We start from the raw sequence: 15,889 nt of genomic DNA, 5'->3' as shown, positions 1-15,889 counted from the left end.
CAGGAGGCGGCGCAGGACCGCCTGTGCTAGAGTTGCAGTTGTAACTCTAGAACACATAACGTATTCTCCAGGCTTCTTCTCTTTCATGAGAACTCGTGGTGGGGGTGGGGTGGCATCACACATTGTATATTATTGCTTGATTCATTTTCTTTCCATTTTAACTTTAATCCCGTCTAATTACTGTATTGTGATCTCAGTCAGCAATCTGAAATGAACTCTCAAGTAACTTTGGAAGAATCGTGCTACAAATGTTGGGTGGTGATGAGATGTAAATTACAGCAGGTTATCTGCTGAGGTCTACACAGGTTCAAGCAAACCCTTTCCTGCTATTTTCAAATTTCAGGTCAGCATTTTGGTACTTATCTGCTTTATTTTTTCCCCCTGCCAGGTATTACCACCACCACCCACCACCACTGCAACCCCAAACAAAACAAACAACACAGAAAGCTTGAGCCAGAATTTACACCCAGTGAAAATGCTTTCTACTAAGCAGGAAGGAAATTCCTTCCAGATTTTTTTTTTATGATTGACCCATAGGTTTAAAAATCTGTGAAGTCACACCTTGGTCGAGGAGACTACAATAAACTGCTTGCAAGCTTTTCAAGTTTTAAATAAGATTTTTCAAAATAGTCTAACACTTTAAGAGACAAGAGTTCTAAAAATAAAGTTATAAAACAGAAATTGTATTTCATCTTTTGATCACAGCAAGAGATAAGAGAATGCTCCGAGACTATTGTTTATAATAAATTCAGTATAACTGTAATATGAAAAATCTGCATGCCTATATATTTGCTATACTCACATTATATTTTTTACGTATTTATCTTGAGAGTTATATATGTAGTGAAAAACCAATTCAGCAAAAAATGTGAGATGGGTCTATGTCGCCAGTAACTGGAAGTATCTCACGATAATTTTGGACAAAATTTAAAATTTGTTTTTAATCATAAAAAGAACCTTTATGTTACTCAATATTAGTACGTTCATTTACTGTTCTATTTTTGACTAAATTAAGTTTAACTAAGGGAAAAAGAAAATGTTGTTGAATACCCAAAATGATCAAGGTTTTGTGGCTAAAAGCTCATTGAAATGGTTTATTCTTTGTATTAATTCCTTGGAAGATGTCACTCTTGTTATTCAAGGCTTGTGCCCAATTAATAAGAAAATAATAGAAATTTAAATTCTTTAATTGGACTGCCTGGTTGTTGTTTTTTTCAGAGTTTCCAAGGAAATAACTGAAAATTTAGCATGTAGCCTGCTAAAGAGCCATCAACATCCCATTAGAAACTCAAGTAATCTCACTTAGGATGCATAGGATGGTGTGTTTATTAATAGGTGAGGTTGTTTATTTCTGAGATGACTCGTGTTTGCTCTCATTAAATTTACTGTAAGAAGTGCCAGAATTCAGAATTTAGCCACTTACTGTCAACTCCACTCTTGTACTTTTTCAGAATCACCTGAAAGTAAAAGGACAAAATATGATAAACAAGCACAGAGGCTCAGGCTCATGGCGCCCAGACTGGCACTGTGGGAATTCTATGTGCCAGCAAAGGTCCCAGTGAATCCATTCTTTGGCTTATTTAATCTATGTGTTGTGTGGCCTCATGTGCTTCATCGTGTTATAAAACTGGAGACAACACTTTCATTGGTGCTTCCATTTTTCTTTTTTCCCCTAAAGACTATAATGGTTATACATTTTCAAATATTCACAGGCAAGATATTCTGGATAAATAATCTAAGATTAACAAAATTAGGTCAACGTTCATACAGGGCTAGTGCGATATGTCCCTTGTGTTGAAATGATCTGGTGTCAGCTACAGTGATTGAAAAGGCACTACAGAAAAACAAAAAAAAAAAAAAAAAAAAACAAGACTTATTACAACATGTCTCAAAAGCAGATAAGAAAGCAATGGTGCCTGCTCGTAAATGAGGGGTCTTATCTAGATTTTAATATGGCCGTAAGCAAACTGTGAAGGTTTTTGCAAGTTAGGCAACTTGTATGGGAAAGCAGGCATTTCTAAAGTTTCTAGAATTCTAAGCCAGGCACGATGGTTTGCACACCCATCCGTTGCTGGTGGGGTCATTGTTCTTTTCCTCAAGATATGTTCCATAGAAAGCCCGAAGTTTATCCAATTCAGGGGCACATTGTCTGGACAGTCTACTGCGTTCTGGGATGGAGAGGGTCCCGGAGAGTGACACCCAAGCATCACTGTGGCAGGGCCGCTTCCTGCCTCGTCCGTCTCTGTTTAACTTCACACGTTCTTTAACTGCTTTCACACTTTCTTTTTTTTTTTTTTTTTTTTTTTTTTTTAACTGCTATTGATACTGATGAAATTCCTTAGGACCAGACCAAAACACCAAGGGTTGGAAAAGAAGGTTCTTGGGACCTTCACACAGAAACCACATTTGCTGGGGCTTCCCTGGTGGTGCAGTGGTTGAGAATCTGCCTGCCAATGCAGGGGACACGGGTTCGAGCCCTGGTCTGGGAGGATTCCCACATGCCACGGAGCAACTAGGCCCGTGAGCCACAACTACTGAGTCTGTGCGTCTGGAGCCTGTGCTCCGCAACAAGAGAGGCCGCGATAGTGAGAGGCCCGCGCACCACGATGAAGAGTGGCCCCCCCGCTCGCCGCAACTAGAGAAAGCCCTCGCGCAGAAACGAAGACCCAACACAGCAAAAATAAATTAATTAATTAATAAACTCCTACCCCCAACATCTAAAAAAAAAAAAAGAAAGTTATAAATCCACCTCATCTCCTTTAAAAAAAAAAAAAAGAGAGAAACCACATTTGCTGAAGTCAGTAGCATAACTCAGTTTCCCCCGTCAGCCTCTGTAGCCACTTTCTGGCGGGTGGCGGTGCTACATTATCCGATCCTTGGTCTTGGTTCTTTTATCAAAGGTCACTGACTTGTCCTTTGTGTTACCATTATAACCTATTTATTAACACAAAAGATACTTAATACGTTGATAATTTGGTATGATTAACAAAATGGCTGTTAGAAAATATATTTCAAAAATCGACACAGACTAGTCTAACAACTAGACGATGCCACCCTTTTAAAATCGACTGTATTTAGAACGTGTTTCTGGGCGGCGATATCTGTGGTAGCCTTTATCTTAGGGTTTAACTTTCATTTCTAATGCAAACGCACTGGCTCAGGCATGCAATAAACTGTAATGAGATAAAACCAAGGAGAAAATCCAGCGGCCTAAACCCGAAAATTCCTGATTGCGTCCTAATAGGAAAGTGAGTGCTTTGCCGAAGAACATCGTGGTCGTTCAAATACCGCAGCAGAGCAGCAGCTGCGGGCAGAGAGGAACTCTGGAAAAACAGCTGCCGAAACAAAAATAGAAAAGCAAAATAAATCGGAGTCTGAGGTCCGGAATAAAGAATTCTTCAAAATTGAAGATAGTAAATTTCACAGGAAAATGAGAGCTGAAGACCACCCAGGTCTGCTCGTCGGTCTGGGGTGAATGTCGGGGTGCACTGACAGGACCCCCATCCCAACAGCGTTCTTGGTGCGGGGTCTGTTTAGAAAGCCCAGCATCTGTGCTTTGACCACCAGAGCGCTCCAGATGCCAGGGCCACTCGTGTCCACGGGAAGGTGGGGTCACAGGGACAGATGTGGCCCCTTAGTATTTCACCCTCCTTACCTGAGTCTCCAAAGCTCCCGCTGGGATGATTTGACCTTAGCGCTTGGGGGCCTGGTTCACCTAACAGGCTCATAGTACCTTGGGCATTGTGCCTGGCTGGCCTTTCACACGCTTGCTGGCTGTCATCCAGCCAGGCCCCCACGTGCCCAGCGCCAGGGTCATGTCTGGAGAGCAGGAACAGCCCTTCCAGTGGCGCCCCGTCCCCTATGAAGAATAGTACGTCTGTGGCCCCTTTGGAGCTGCTCCAGAGAAGCCACATTTTGTGAGACCGGACGATGGGGGAGCATCCTTCCCGATCACGACCCGGCCCCCCCCACACACACACCTCCTTCCTCCTGGGTCTGAGCATATGCCCCGGGTTTGTGGCTTTTGGAAGCTTCTGTTTCATGCCCTTCTCTCTTGAGGAGAAAAGATGGAACCAAGGGAGGGAAGGACTCTCCAAGCTCAGCCCATGAGCGCATCTTTCTGAAGATCTGATGCATTTCTAGTCTCTGCAAAAACTAACAAACCCTCACAAGCAGCAACAGTAACAGAGTCCTTCTCAGAAGAAAGGTGACAGCAGTGGGGTAGGAGTTCACCTCAATAGGTATTTGTTAGTATCCGTTATCTGTCTGGTACTTTACAAAGTGCAGGAGGCAAAACTACAAGAGATAATGGTTCTGATCTACGCTCTTAAGAAATTCTCAACCTTGCGGGAAGAGCACGTGAACACTTGAGCAGCGCACAGTGTGGCCGTTCCGTGGGCATCTGTGCCTGCTGAGATCACGGTGTCCAGGGACCTCAGTCCTGGAGAAAGACGAGGGGGAGGGAAAGGCATTCTAGGCGGGGAAGAGCACTGACAAAGAGGAGGTGGTGTCAGGAGGTGCCAGCGGCCTGTGCCGGGGCATCAGGGAGGAGCAGCTGGGGTGGGTAGTCAGGAGAACTCCCAGAGGGAGGTGGGAGTTGCTCAGGATCTTGGAACAAGAGGACACCTGGGGGGACGAGTGGAAGGTAGCATCCCAGGGCAGAAGCTGCTGGATGAGGTGGGTGTTCAAGCGTCCTGGGGCGGGGCATCCCTGGCTTTGGTCGGAGCAGAACAGCACATGAAGAGGAGGTGATGATGCTGGGCAGGGGTCCGGGTGAGCACGGCGGCCTTGGCAGCCGGTAGCGAACGGAGACCTGATTCTCTGCGTGAGAGGACGCAGCGAAGGGTTTTGAGCTGGAGGAGACATGAGGGGTTTGTGGGTAGGTCTGGGTTTGTGGCTGTGGACAGTTAGGGTTCTAAACAGCTTTGCTTGATTGCTCCTGGGTCCATGAGAATCGAACTGTCCTTGACAAGAATCTGAGACAGAGACAGAAAGAGACAGAGCCAGAGAGCCAGAGAGCCACACACGGAGAGACAGAGAGGCAATCGGAAACAGAGACAGAGGGATCAGAGCGGGTGGTGAGCAGGTGGGCTGCCCCTTTCTGGCTGTGCGTGGACCACCATCTGGCCCCTTGCTACCCCTCTGGTCGCATCTTGGATTCACACTCCGCTCTGGTTAGTCCCTTTTGGCCAGAGTGACCTCCACACTGGTCCCCCTCAGGGCCCTGGTTTAGCTGCTTTCTCTCCCTTAGGCAGCCTCACTTCCTATCTCAGGCAGCTCTTTACTCAAAGGCCATCTTGTCAGGGCTGCCTTCTCTGGATCCGCCGCCACCCCCCCATCCTTGTTTCTTCTTTGTTGGTCCCCAGGGCACTTCCATCAGGGGACACCCCAAAATACGCCTGGTTCATTTTGATGACTGTCTCCCCACCCAGGGGACGTGTGTCTGGCCGTGTGGTTTGTTGCAATATCCTCAGTGCCTAGAACAAGGCCAGGTACGTAGTAGGTGCTCACAGGTATCTGCTGGAGGAAGCGGGGAAGAGTAGGTGCCCGAGGGCAGGATGGAGATAAAGGCCACAGAGAATCAGGGGCTGCTGGGGGGTGAGCTGACCAGGTCAACGCGAAGCCAGGCAGCGCTGGAAGCAGGTGGGCAGCGTTTAGAGGCCACACGAGGAGGCCAGCTCACGTGTGTTCCTCGCACTGATGGGCGCAGAGGAAGGCGGGATGGAGGCCGGGCCTTGGGCAGCCAGGCTCCAGGGCATCTTAGGGGAGTCGGCGTGAAGACCGGGACCCACAGAAGATGCCCGTGGAGGACGGGGCAGCGAAGGGGTAGCTGAGCAAAGGCAAGGGGCAGCCTGTGCGCTGAAGGCAAGCAGGCTACACGCGCAAGGTTTGTTGGGTGAAGATGGTTTCCCAGGCACGTTTTGCTAAAAAAACAATTGGTTTGCCATAAAGAGCTTCTCCCGCTATAATGAGCCTTTACATAAAAGTTGATAATAAAGATACTAACACATAACTGATGCTTAAATATGTATAGGTGTCGTTTCCTGTCAATTTTTCAAAGAATTAAAGAAACGAAAATGAAACTATAGAGAATCTCTGTATGTTCCTTATTCTGGTCTGATTATTTCCACTTTAAATCTTGTTAAAGTGGCCCTTGAAATATCCAAGACTTAAAGGTTAACACACACTTTGAGAAAATTAGGTCACATCCTTAATTTGTACAGAGGTCGTGTGTCGATACAGGATGATAGTTTCTTCCCTTCAGATTGAACTGGTGGGAGGACAGAACGCAAAAAGGGCTAGCTGGTCACACACACACAGCCCGCCAGGGCCCCGGGTGGCGCTGGCACACCCCGCCTCCGCCGGGATCACCTCGCACAATCTCCAAAGCACCCCCAAGAGGCTGTTTGGATCCCGGGTGTGACCACTTTCCTGATGCGCCATCTGTGTGAGTGGCGGGTGCAGGCGGCATGGCCCCAGTCCTGCTCTCAACCACCCTGCCCTGCCCCACTGGCCCTTTGCGGAAAAACGCGAAAAAGAGAAAGAGATGTTGTCATCCATCAATTCTGATTAGTGAGAAAAAACGGTGACGACCTTCACATTTTGGGGGTTGAGAAATCATGTGACCTTTCCCCCAAATTAGTACAGATGCTCTGAAAAAAATATGCAGCCAGCTGTCCATGCCTGTGAATTTAAAAACCGGTAAATTCTACAGTCCTGATAAGCTGGGTCCTTGAGAGAAAGGGGCCGGGCGGGCGAGTCTGCCAGTGTCCAGCCTGCTGCCCAGCCACTCCTGCTTCCAGCACCAAGAGGCCCCTGGTTTGGATGATTGATTACAGAGGTGACCTAGTAGAAGGGAAAGAAAATGAAGGGCGATGGGACAGGGGGTCAGGAACACCCCTGAAACAGGGAGGACACTGCACTCTGGCCACACCACATTGGGCATTGGGTGACTGAGGCCTGATATGTGCAGAGAGCAGAAGAATGGGAGACCGGGCTCTGGGAAGGGCCAACTGGCCAGACAGCCCCACTAGGGGTTGGATTGTGTCCCTAAAAGACATGCTGCAGCCAGAACCTCTAACGCGACCTGATTTGGACATGGGGTCGTAGCAGAGGCACTTAGCTGAGATGAGGTCACACCAGGGTAGGGCGTCCTTACAAGAAGGACAGAGAGGGAAGAGGCCTCGGGAAGTTGAGGCAGGGATGAGAGGGCCAGGCCTAGGAGCTAAGGGAGGCCGAGAATGGACAGCAGGAGCCAGAGTCTGGAGGGAGGCAGAAGGACCTCCCATGGGGACTTCAGGGCGGCCTGGCCCTCTGCCGACCTTTGATTTCGGGCTTCTGGGTCCAGAGCTCCCAGGGAGCCGTCTGCTGTGCAGGCCCCATGTGTGCTCCTTTGGTGCGGAGCCTCCCCCGTGAACAAGCCCTGCAGGGGAGCCGACCCTCCACCCCTCCCCACATGCGCCTGGGAGGGCAGGCACCTCCTCAACCAGAGAACAGCCCGTGGGCTGGGGGCACTGGGGGCCAGCACGGCCTGGGGCTTGTGGCGTGGGTCTAGGGGATCATGACCCCGGAGCCCTTCTCACCCCTAGGCCCAAAGGCACAAAGGAGGCCGTGTCACCAAACGAACCCGGGGCAGGCGGTGGTATAAAGAGGCGCTAGCCGGGGCCACAGCCAAGGGAGTGGACGCCCCTCCATCCCTCCGGCCCCCAGCCGTGCAGCCTCCCAGGGGAGTGGGGGCCGGGGGCCCTGGCTGGTGTCCCAGGAGCCTCCCCTGTGCATCCGTCACTTCCGTTCACACGGTGCAAGCTCCAGGGAAAACAGACAGAGCCAGGCCTCTGCGGGGGCGGGGGCCTCAGCAGGCACCGCCAGGTGCAGGTGGGAGGGTCCCTGGCCACCCCTTATCCACGGGCCGTACAGAAGGGTGACAAGGAGACTCTGTATACACAAGCAACACCCAGTGGGCCCAGCTCTCCACTTGGTTTGAATTTTCAAGTTTCCTTCTCAGTTTTGTTTTGTTTTTTTCATTTTCCCACGGACCCAGCCAGTTACAGCTGGGGTCCTGACCCTCCCACTCTGTCGTCTCTCAACTGCACTCGGTCCAGGGCCTGAGTTTGCAGCCTGCCTCCCCATCCCCGCTTCTCGGGCTGGCAGGCCGCTGCACCGGCCGCAGGAAGAGAGGCCTCGGTGCCGGCAGCGGTCGGGATGGAGATGATTTCAGATCTGATTGCACCGACCTACGCACGGCAGCGTGATTGCCAATCAGTCCGGAGGACATTAGATTCAAAGCCGCGTCGGCTTAGCTGGATCCCACCTTGCAATTATTCTAAACTAAGGCAGCGCCGGCGCTGCCACTCAGGTCCAGGACCCTGCGATGCCCCTGGGGTGACACAGAGGCTCAGGCGTGTTTTACTCTCAGCTCCTGGAGCCCTGCTGGGCCGATGAGCCCCAATCAGGGGGCTGTCAGGGGGCTGTCAGAGGGCAATCCGACGCTGCCCTGTGCCCAGATTGCTCTCGAGGCCGGGACGACCTCAGGGGCCTTAATGGGCTCGGCAGCCGGGAGTGTCCCCCGCAGACCCCTGGAGCTCTCTGGCTCACAGCTGCGAGACCAGCGGCTGCCGGCCACGTGGCCCGGCCCCAGAGGGGTTGGGAAGTGAGGCCGCTGGGCCGGTTCAGATAACGGCACCCGCTGGGGGTGACAGACTGTCCCCCTTTCACTCCTGCCCCCCTCAGCACTCTCAGGGTGAAATCATATGCTTGGAATTTGACTATGAACAATAATAAACGAGGAGCAAAATAAACACTCCTCATGTAGTAAGCGCAGCACCGGGCAGGAGACAGGGTGCTACGTAGATTCACGCAGACACGCTTCAAAGCGAACGAATTGGATGTGAAGACTCAGTGCCATCGGGGCCTTTGGGGAGCAGCGCCAGCCGCACAGCCACTGGGCATGCGCTCCCGCACCCCTGCCTGATCTTCCCACCAGGGCGCTCGGGGCCCGGAGCCCGTGTCCTTCTGCAGGACCGTTCGGTCCCCTCCAGCCCCAGGGCCCGAGAGGCTCCTCCAAGCTCCCTGAGGGTATTTCTCAGCTCGAGCTTGTAACTGTACACTGCAGACATGGGTCCATTTCTCTGTCCCTCTCACCCCTTTGGGACAGGAGCCCTGCCTCTGACTTGTGTCTTCAGCACTGAGGACGGTGCCGGCCCAAGCTGGACTTGGCTGTGGGAACGGGGAGGGAAGAGCTGGGGGGCAGGCGAGGAGGAAGCCAATAGCTGCAGGAATGGGGTTCACTCCCCTCGGTGTCCGCAGAGCACTGCTGGGAACGAGCAGAGGCGGTCAGGGGCTGAGCCCAGGGCAGGGGTGCCAACGAGGGCTGCCCCCTTCCTCACTGCGGTCCCAGTGTCCCTGCCTCCAACTGGACATGGCAAAGATGAGCTTCTCCCTTTAAACGTCAGGGGCTGGGGCTTCCCTGGGGGCGCAGTGGTTGGGAGTCTGCCTGCTGATGCAGGGGACACGGGTTCGCGCCCCGGTCCGGGAAGATCCCACGTGCCGCGGAGCGGCTGGGCCCGTGAGCCATGGCCACTGAGCCTGCGCGTCCGGACCCTGTGCTCCGCAACGGGAGAGGCCACAGCAGTGAGAGGCCCACGTACCGGGAAAAAAAAAAAAATGCATTCATTTCTCTCAAGCAGTGTGTACCAGCTATTTGCAACATCTCTTGGAAAAAAAAAAAAAAAAAAAAAAAAAGTCAGGGGCTGATCCAGGGATTGGCTGGCACAACTTGTGAACATTTTAATTTTTATTTTTACCACCCCTGAATTTCATTCTTTAGAAAAAAGACCATCTTTCAGGACTGGTTGAATAAATAAATGACTGTGAACAGTATAAATGGTTCTCCCCACCCCATGGGACGGCGGGATCCTCTGGGAGCCCCGGTCGTGCTTTAAGCACAGTTGCTCTAGACCCAGACGGCCACGGGCTGCGCGACACCAGCATAAGGAGCCCTCCTGGGAGGTGCAGGGCAGAGGCAGGTGTCTGTGCTGTAGACAGTATGGCTGGTCCACACTCCTAGAAAGATGAGGCCTTCCTGTGACCTTCATACAAGGCCCAAGGCCCTTGGCCTTGCCATGCGTACGGACTGGTCAGCACCCGGTCTGTAGCTGGACGATCTGAAGACAAGAGCTGTAACATCCCCTCTTTAAAGTCTTGAGCCAAAAGCTCCGAGTCTGGGTGCAAAGAGCTTTCCTGACCAAGGGAGATGTGATATTTTGTGTTCAGCGGAAGCTCACCGATGCAGCTCTGGAAGGCTCCAACTTCGCCGTCTTTGCGCGGTAGGTGGGCGAGCGGGGTGTTCACGGGATCAGCGTGTGTGACGCGAACGGAGCCCGTGACGCGGAGACGCTCGCTGGCTTGTCGCTCTTCTGGGGCATGAGCAGCATTTGCTTTTTCTCCAGCTCGGCTCGCGTTGACAAACTGAGCCATCATTGTGTTCTCGGAGACATGGTGTTGGAGATAATTACTCAGGGATGTCCCAGAAATTCCCAAATAGAAAGATTAATTATAGTCATTTTCAGATTTCATGAAAACAGTTGTTTAAGGGAAAACGGCCATAAAACTGCTTTGTGATCATGCTCAATTTATCAAGGTACGTGGAAATACAGTATAATTACTGCTGGGTTTGGTTATTTGAATTAAGAAGTACCATTGTGAGCCGTGGCCGCTGAGCCTGCGCGTCCGGAGCCTGTGCTCCACGACGGGAGAGGCCACAACGGTGAGAGGCCCGCGTACCGCAAAAAAAAATTAAAAAAAAAAAAAAGAATTACCAGACTCATTCTGCAGCTATTTTGGGAAATAGCTGGAAGAAATGACTAATATAATGAACAACTGCTTTTTTGGTGCAGATTTCAAAACGCAAGCTCCATTCTACGGGGCATGAGTGTGCGTGCGGTGAAATCAGGAATCTTTTTCTCCGTAAACATTTTTTTTTTTTTTGCGGTACGCGGGCCTCTCACTGTTGTGGCCTCTCCCGATGCGGAGCACAGGCTCCGGACGCGCAGGCTCAGCGGCCACGGCTCACGGGCCCAGCCGCTCCGCGGCACGTGGGATCTTCCCGGACCGGGGCACGAACCCGCGTCCCCTGCATCGGCAGGCGGACTCTCAACCACTGCGCCACCAGGGAAGCCCTCCTTAAACATTTTTGATCACAGAAGAGAGCATCACATGGGAGAAGGAGGGAGACAGGCAAACCTGTTTGGAGACTGTATGTCCCATGAGTGACACGGAGCCAGGTCTTCAGAATCCTGTCGTTTCTGGGAACAGGAGCATAGCTTGGGCCACTGGAGACCCCAGGGGACCGAGACAGGCCCCGCCCTGATGCACAAAACGGAGTGTGCGCTGTGCTGAAACCAAGGACACAAAGACAGAATTTTAAGAGCGGGCAGAGGATGGAGCTCTTTCCTTCTGGAATCACCTTTTCCATCCCAGCCACAGCCCATCGTTCTCTCCTCTCCTCAGGGTGCTGTATGCCCGCAGGACATCTGCCAAGGTAGTATCTCTAGTTAATCTGCAGCATCATTATTTGAGAACCTCACATTAAGTTTCATAATGTATGGAATAATTTCTTTCTTTCAATCCAGTCAGAGATTTCAAAAAAAAAAAAATCATCTTTTTCAGCCCTTAGGTTATTATGCACTGTTTATATACATATCAATGAACATGACTTTTAAAACCAAAATGGAGTGTTAACAATAATCCTTAGTCACTCCTTAGAATAAAGACTTTTCTTTATACCCAAGAGCATACTTTTGTACTGAACGCTTTCATCCGTTTCCTAGGAGTTAGCAGGTTTTGAAACGGAGGACTTCCGTTCTCCTGGAGATGACGTGAGTCACCTGATTACTTTAGTTACCATGTCAAATTTTCTTAATTGTCTTAGTTTCCCATGTATTTCAGTACTGGTCATAGCGGAAGGGTCTTTTTCTCCCAAGCTTGCATTTCATATCTCACATTGTCAAAAGTAAGAGTATCTCACTCGCAGGTGATAAGCCGATGGCTCACTGCCCTGCTTTGCTGAGCGCTGCACTAGCTGTCAATTGCTGGGTAACAAACCACCCCAAACTTAGCAGCAAACACCCGTCCTCTCGGGCTCTGTGAATCAACCACTTGGGAAGACCTCCACGCCGTGGCTCCGGGCAGGGTCTCTCCTGAGTCATCGTCAAGACGACAGTGGGGCTGCTGCCATCTGAAGGCTTGGCTGGGAGGTTCCTCGTGGGAAAAATGGCCAGTGATGCTTGAGGAGGTGATACTTAATGTTCAGTTTCAAATCCTTCCCTACGCTGGGCACAGTCTACTCTAAAGGGAGACTTTTCGATACAGATACAGATTCAGAGCCACAGATATTTATAGAGGTGCTATTATAAACCAGAAAACATTGGAAATACCCAAAAAAGACAGCTCTGGGACTCCAAACCTTCAGAAAGTCATGCACACAGCGCCCGCGCACCTGGCTTCGGGGAGGAAGAGGGGGAAAAGGGAACGTCACTGTGGGAAACGCAGTTCAAGTTGAGGCTGGCCCTTGACGTCGAGCTGCTGAGTGAGGATGAAGGGTTATCGTCAAGAAGGACCCTGGGGCACGTGTGAACGGTGCCCGGAAAGTGAAGGAAGGGTGTGATGGGCCAAGGTGGATGGGGACACGAGACACCTCAATCTTATCCTAGAAGGAGAGAGAACTTAGAGCCTCCAGGAGGCTGACTCTGGATGACATCCATGACAAGCTAAAGACAAAAATCAAAAACTAAGACTACGCAGCCGTAGAAAAATACGAAGAAATCCACCAAAATGTCCATTGTAGTTTCCTCTGGATAAGGTGTGGGTCATCTTGCCTTCTTCTAAGTTTTAGTTCTGTTTTGTTTTTTAAATCATGTTTAACTTTTTTATGGGAAGAACAAATCAATGTTTAATACACACTCTTTTTATTAAAACATTTAAAAACTTAATCCACACTAAAATTCACCGGTTTTAATGCACGTCCTGTAAGTTTTGACAAATGCAAAGTGCTGTGTAACCACGACCACAATTAAAAGACGAAACAGTTCCATCAGTACCACCCCGCCCGCCGGCAAATTCTCTCAGACTCCCTTTGCTGTCACCCCCGACCCCGCATTCGGCACAGGCAACCACTGCTCTGTCCTCTGACTCTGTAGTTCTGGCTTCCTTCACTTGGCGTATGCACAGTGGAGGTCACCCATGTAGCTGCGAGCCCAGGGAGCTTGTTCCATTGGTTTGCTTTCTAGGTTTCCATTGTCTGGAGGAAGCAGTTTGAGCCTCCATTCCCACTCGAGGGTCACGTGGGTTCTCTACAGTTTGGGGCAATTACCAAAAAAGCTACTAAAAGCATTTGCAAAAGTGTTTTTGTTTTTTGTTTGTTTGTTTTTGTGAACACTGGTTTTCATTTCACTTGGGCAAATACAAATACAAGGGAGTAGCGTTGCCAGTTCTTATGATAAGACTGTTTGTTTATAAGAAATTTCTAAACTGTCTGTCAGAATGCCCGCACCAGTTTACACGAGAATTCCAGAGGTTCCGTATCCTCATGGACACCTAGTCACTGAATTTTTTAATCAGTTTAATATGACTACTAAGTCTGTTAACCAGAGTGGTATCTCACTGTGGTTTTAATTTGTGTTTCCCTAATGACTAATGGTATGGAACACTTATTTCATGTGCTTATTTGCCATTCCACATATTTTCTTTGGTAAAAACGTGTTCAAATGTTTTGGCAGTTTTATTATCGGGCCGCTTGATTTCTTATTGTTGAGATTTGAGAGTACTTTACGTATTCTGTATGTAAGTCCTTTGCCAGACATGTGATTTACAAATATTTTTCCTAATTTGTACCTTGTATTTTGATTCTCTCAAGCATGACCTGGGCAGAACAACATTTTTAATTTTGATAAAGGCCAATTTATTAATTTTCCTTTGTGGATTATACTTTTGATGTTGTATCTAATAACTCTTTGCTAAACCCAGTTTACTTTGTTCTTATTTTTCTAGCTATAGCGTCTTCTTGGTTCGAGACATTATTTATTTTCAAATGTAAACATTTAAATCTAGTTTTTCCTAAGCACTGCTCTAGCTACATCCCTCTAATTCTGATATTTTGTGTTTGAACTTTTATTCAGCAAATACGTATTTTCTAAGTTTCCTTGATACTTTCTCATTGACCTAAGGGTTATTTAGAAACGTGCTGTTTAATGTCCAAAACGCTGGGGGTTTTCCAGGTATCATTTTGTTGACTTCCTTCTTTATTCCGTGATTTCAAACAATATAATATCTGTGACTTCAATTCTTTAAAATGGTTAAGGTTTGTTTAACGACATGCAGTGTGGTCTATCTTGGTGACTGTCCTGTGTGGAACGCTCTACGAATGTCAAGGTCAAGTTGGTTTGTAGTGTTGGTCAGATTCCCCTCTCCCCTTGGTCATCAATCCCTTGGGTGTGTTAGCTGCTGATTGGCAACTAAGGGATCATCAAAGCGTCCGAGGCCCTTCTGACCAGAGCGCTCCCTTGGTCTCCATGCCCCAAATGGGGTCCTGATGATGAGACCTCTTGGGCTCCAGCTGGCCAGGTGACGGGACAGAGCTCCGAGCTCTTCGAGCAGCTGGGGTCTTCCCTCCGGCACTCGGCTGCCCCAGCCCTGGAGGGCCCCTTCTCAGCCCCTCCACGCCCCACTGCCCTGCTCTGCTCCCTTCCTTCCTTCCTCCCTCCTCCTTCCTCTTTGCCTCGTCTCCAAATAGATTCCTTTTCCCCATCTCTCGACAGCAAACCTGCCTGAAACATGTGCCTTTTTCTGTCTAGTTATTCTCTGAAGTTTTCTTTTAAATAGAAGAACATGCTATACAAATCCTAAAAACACACTTAACAAAGAGAGGTAAATAAGGCCCTGCAGAGATATAAAGGTTGCAACGCCCTCTTTTATCTGGGGAGGGAAAGGGACGTGAAGCCATAGGTGTGAGATTTGGGGGGGGGGGGGATATTGTGTTAGTGGCAGCCACTAGTTAACAGCAAACAACCTGCAAGGAAGTGGGTGAGGCGTCTGCAGGGGGCACAGCACAAAATAAGAGACTGAAAAAAGGTGAGTGATGGTTAAAACCAAACAGAAATTGCCAACGTGATCCCGATGACACACAGGTAATACAGAAAAACTCACCAGAAATTCCTGCCTCCTATTAACTGAAATCATCTGTTTCAGTTAAATTGTTCAATTAATTAAAAAGCTCACCTACAATTTGGGCTGAGAGAAAAGCTCCTTTAAAGGCCGTTCCTTTTACTTGCTCCACTCTTGGTTAGAGGGAACAAAGTTAATTAAGTTCTTGGAAACTGGGCCACAGAAATTTACCAGGACACCTTTGAAGGAGGGCTGGTAAGTGGACGGCGGGGCTTTTATCTGCAGACAATACCCCAGAGCAGAAAGGAGGTGGGGCCCTGCATGTGATTCTTTTCCGTCGAGTGATAGCGACCCACATCTAATCATTATTTCCTCCACATTTCCTCAAAGTATATCATGGCAGTTAGGGGAATATTGGGGTGAAAACTAGTGTATGAGTCACTCTAGAACCGCAATTAACTGCCACCTCTGTTGTCTGTAGCAGAGTGATAGTTGCTGTTCAAAACACTGCAAGGTCACCAGGGGTCTTTTTACCATCAGATTAAATCACGTTCAGTGCTCTGCTATTGGTGAGCGCACTGCAGCTCCGCCTTCCAGGGCTGGTGATCCCCACAGGCCCAGGTACTCAGCGTGGTGCCCAGCCAGCATGAGTCCAGTCAGTGCTTCTCCACCCGCCCCACTCAGGCCCGAGGCCAGGGCTCCCAACTTCCCTCCATCCCTCCATCCTCCA

This window comes from Lipotes vexillifer, unplaced genomic scaffold (assembly GCF_000442215.2).
Source record: "Lipotes vexillifer unplaced genomic scaffold, Lipotes_vexillifer_v1.1 scaffold791, whole genome shotgun sequence".
Lineage (NCBI taxonomy): Eukaryota > Metazoa > Chordata > Mammalia > Artiodactyla > Lipotidae > Lipotes > Lipotes vexillifer.
Note: the sequence above shows the minus strand (reverse complement) of the source record.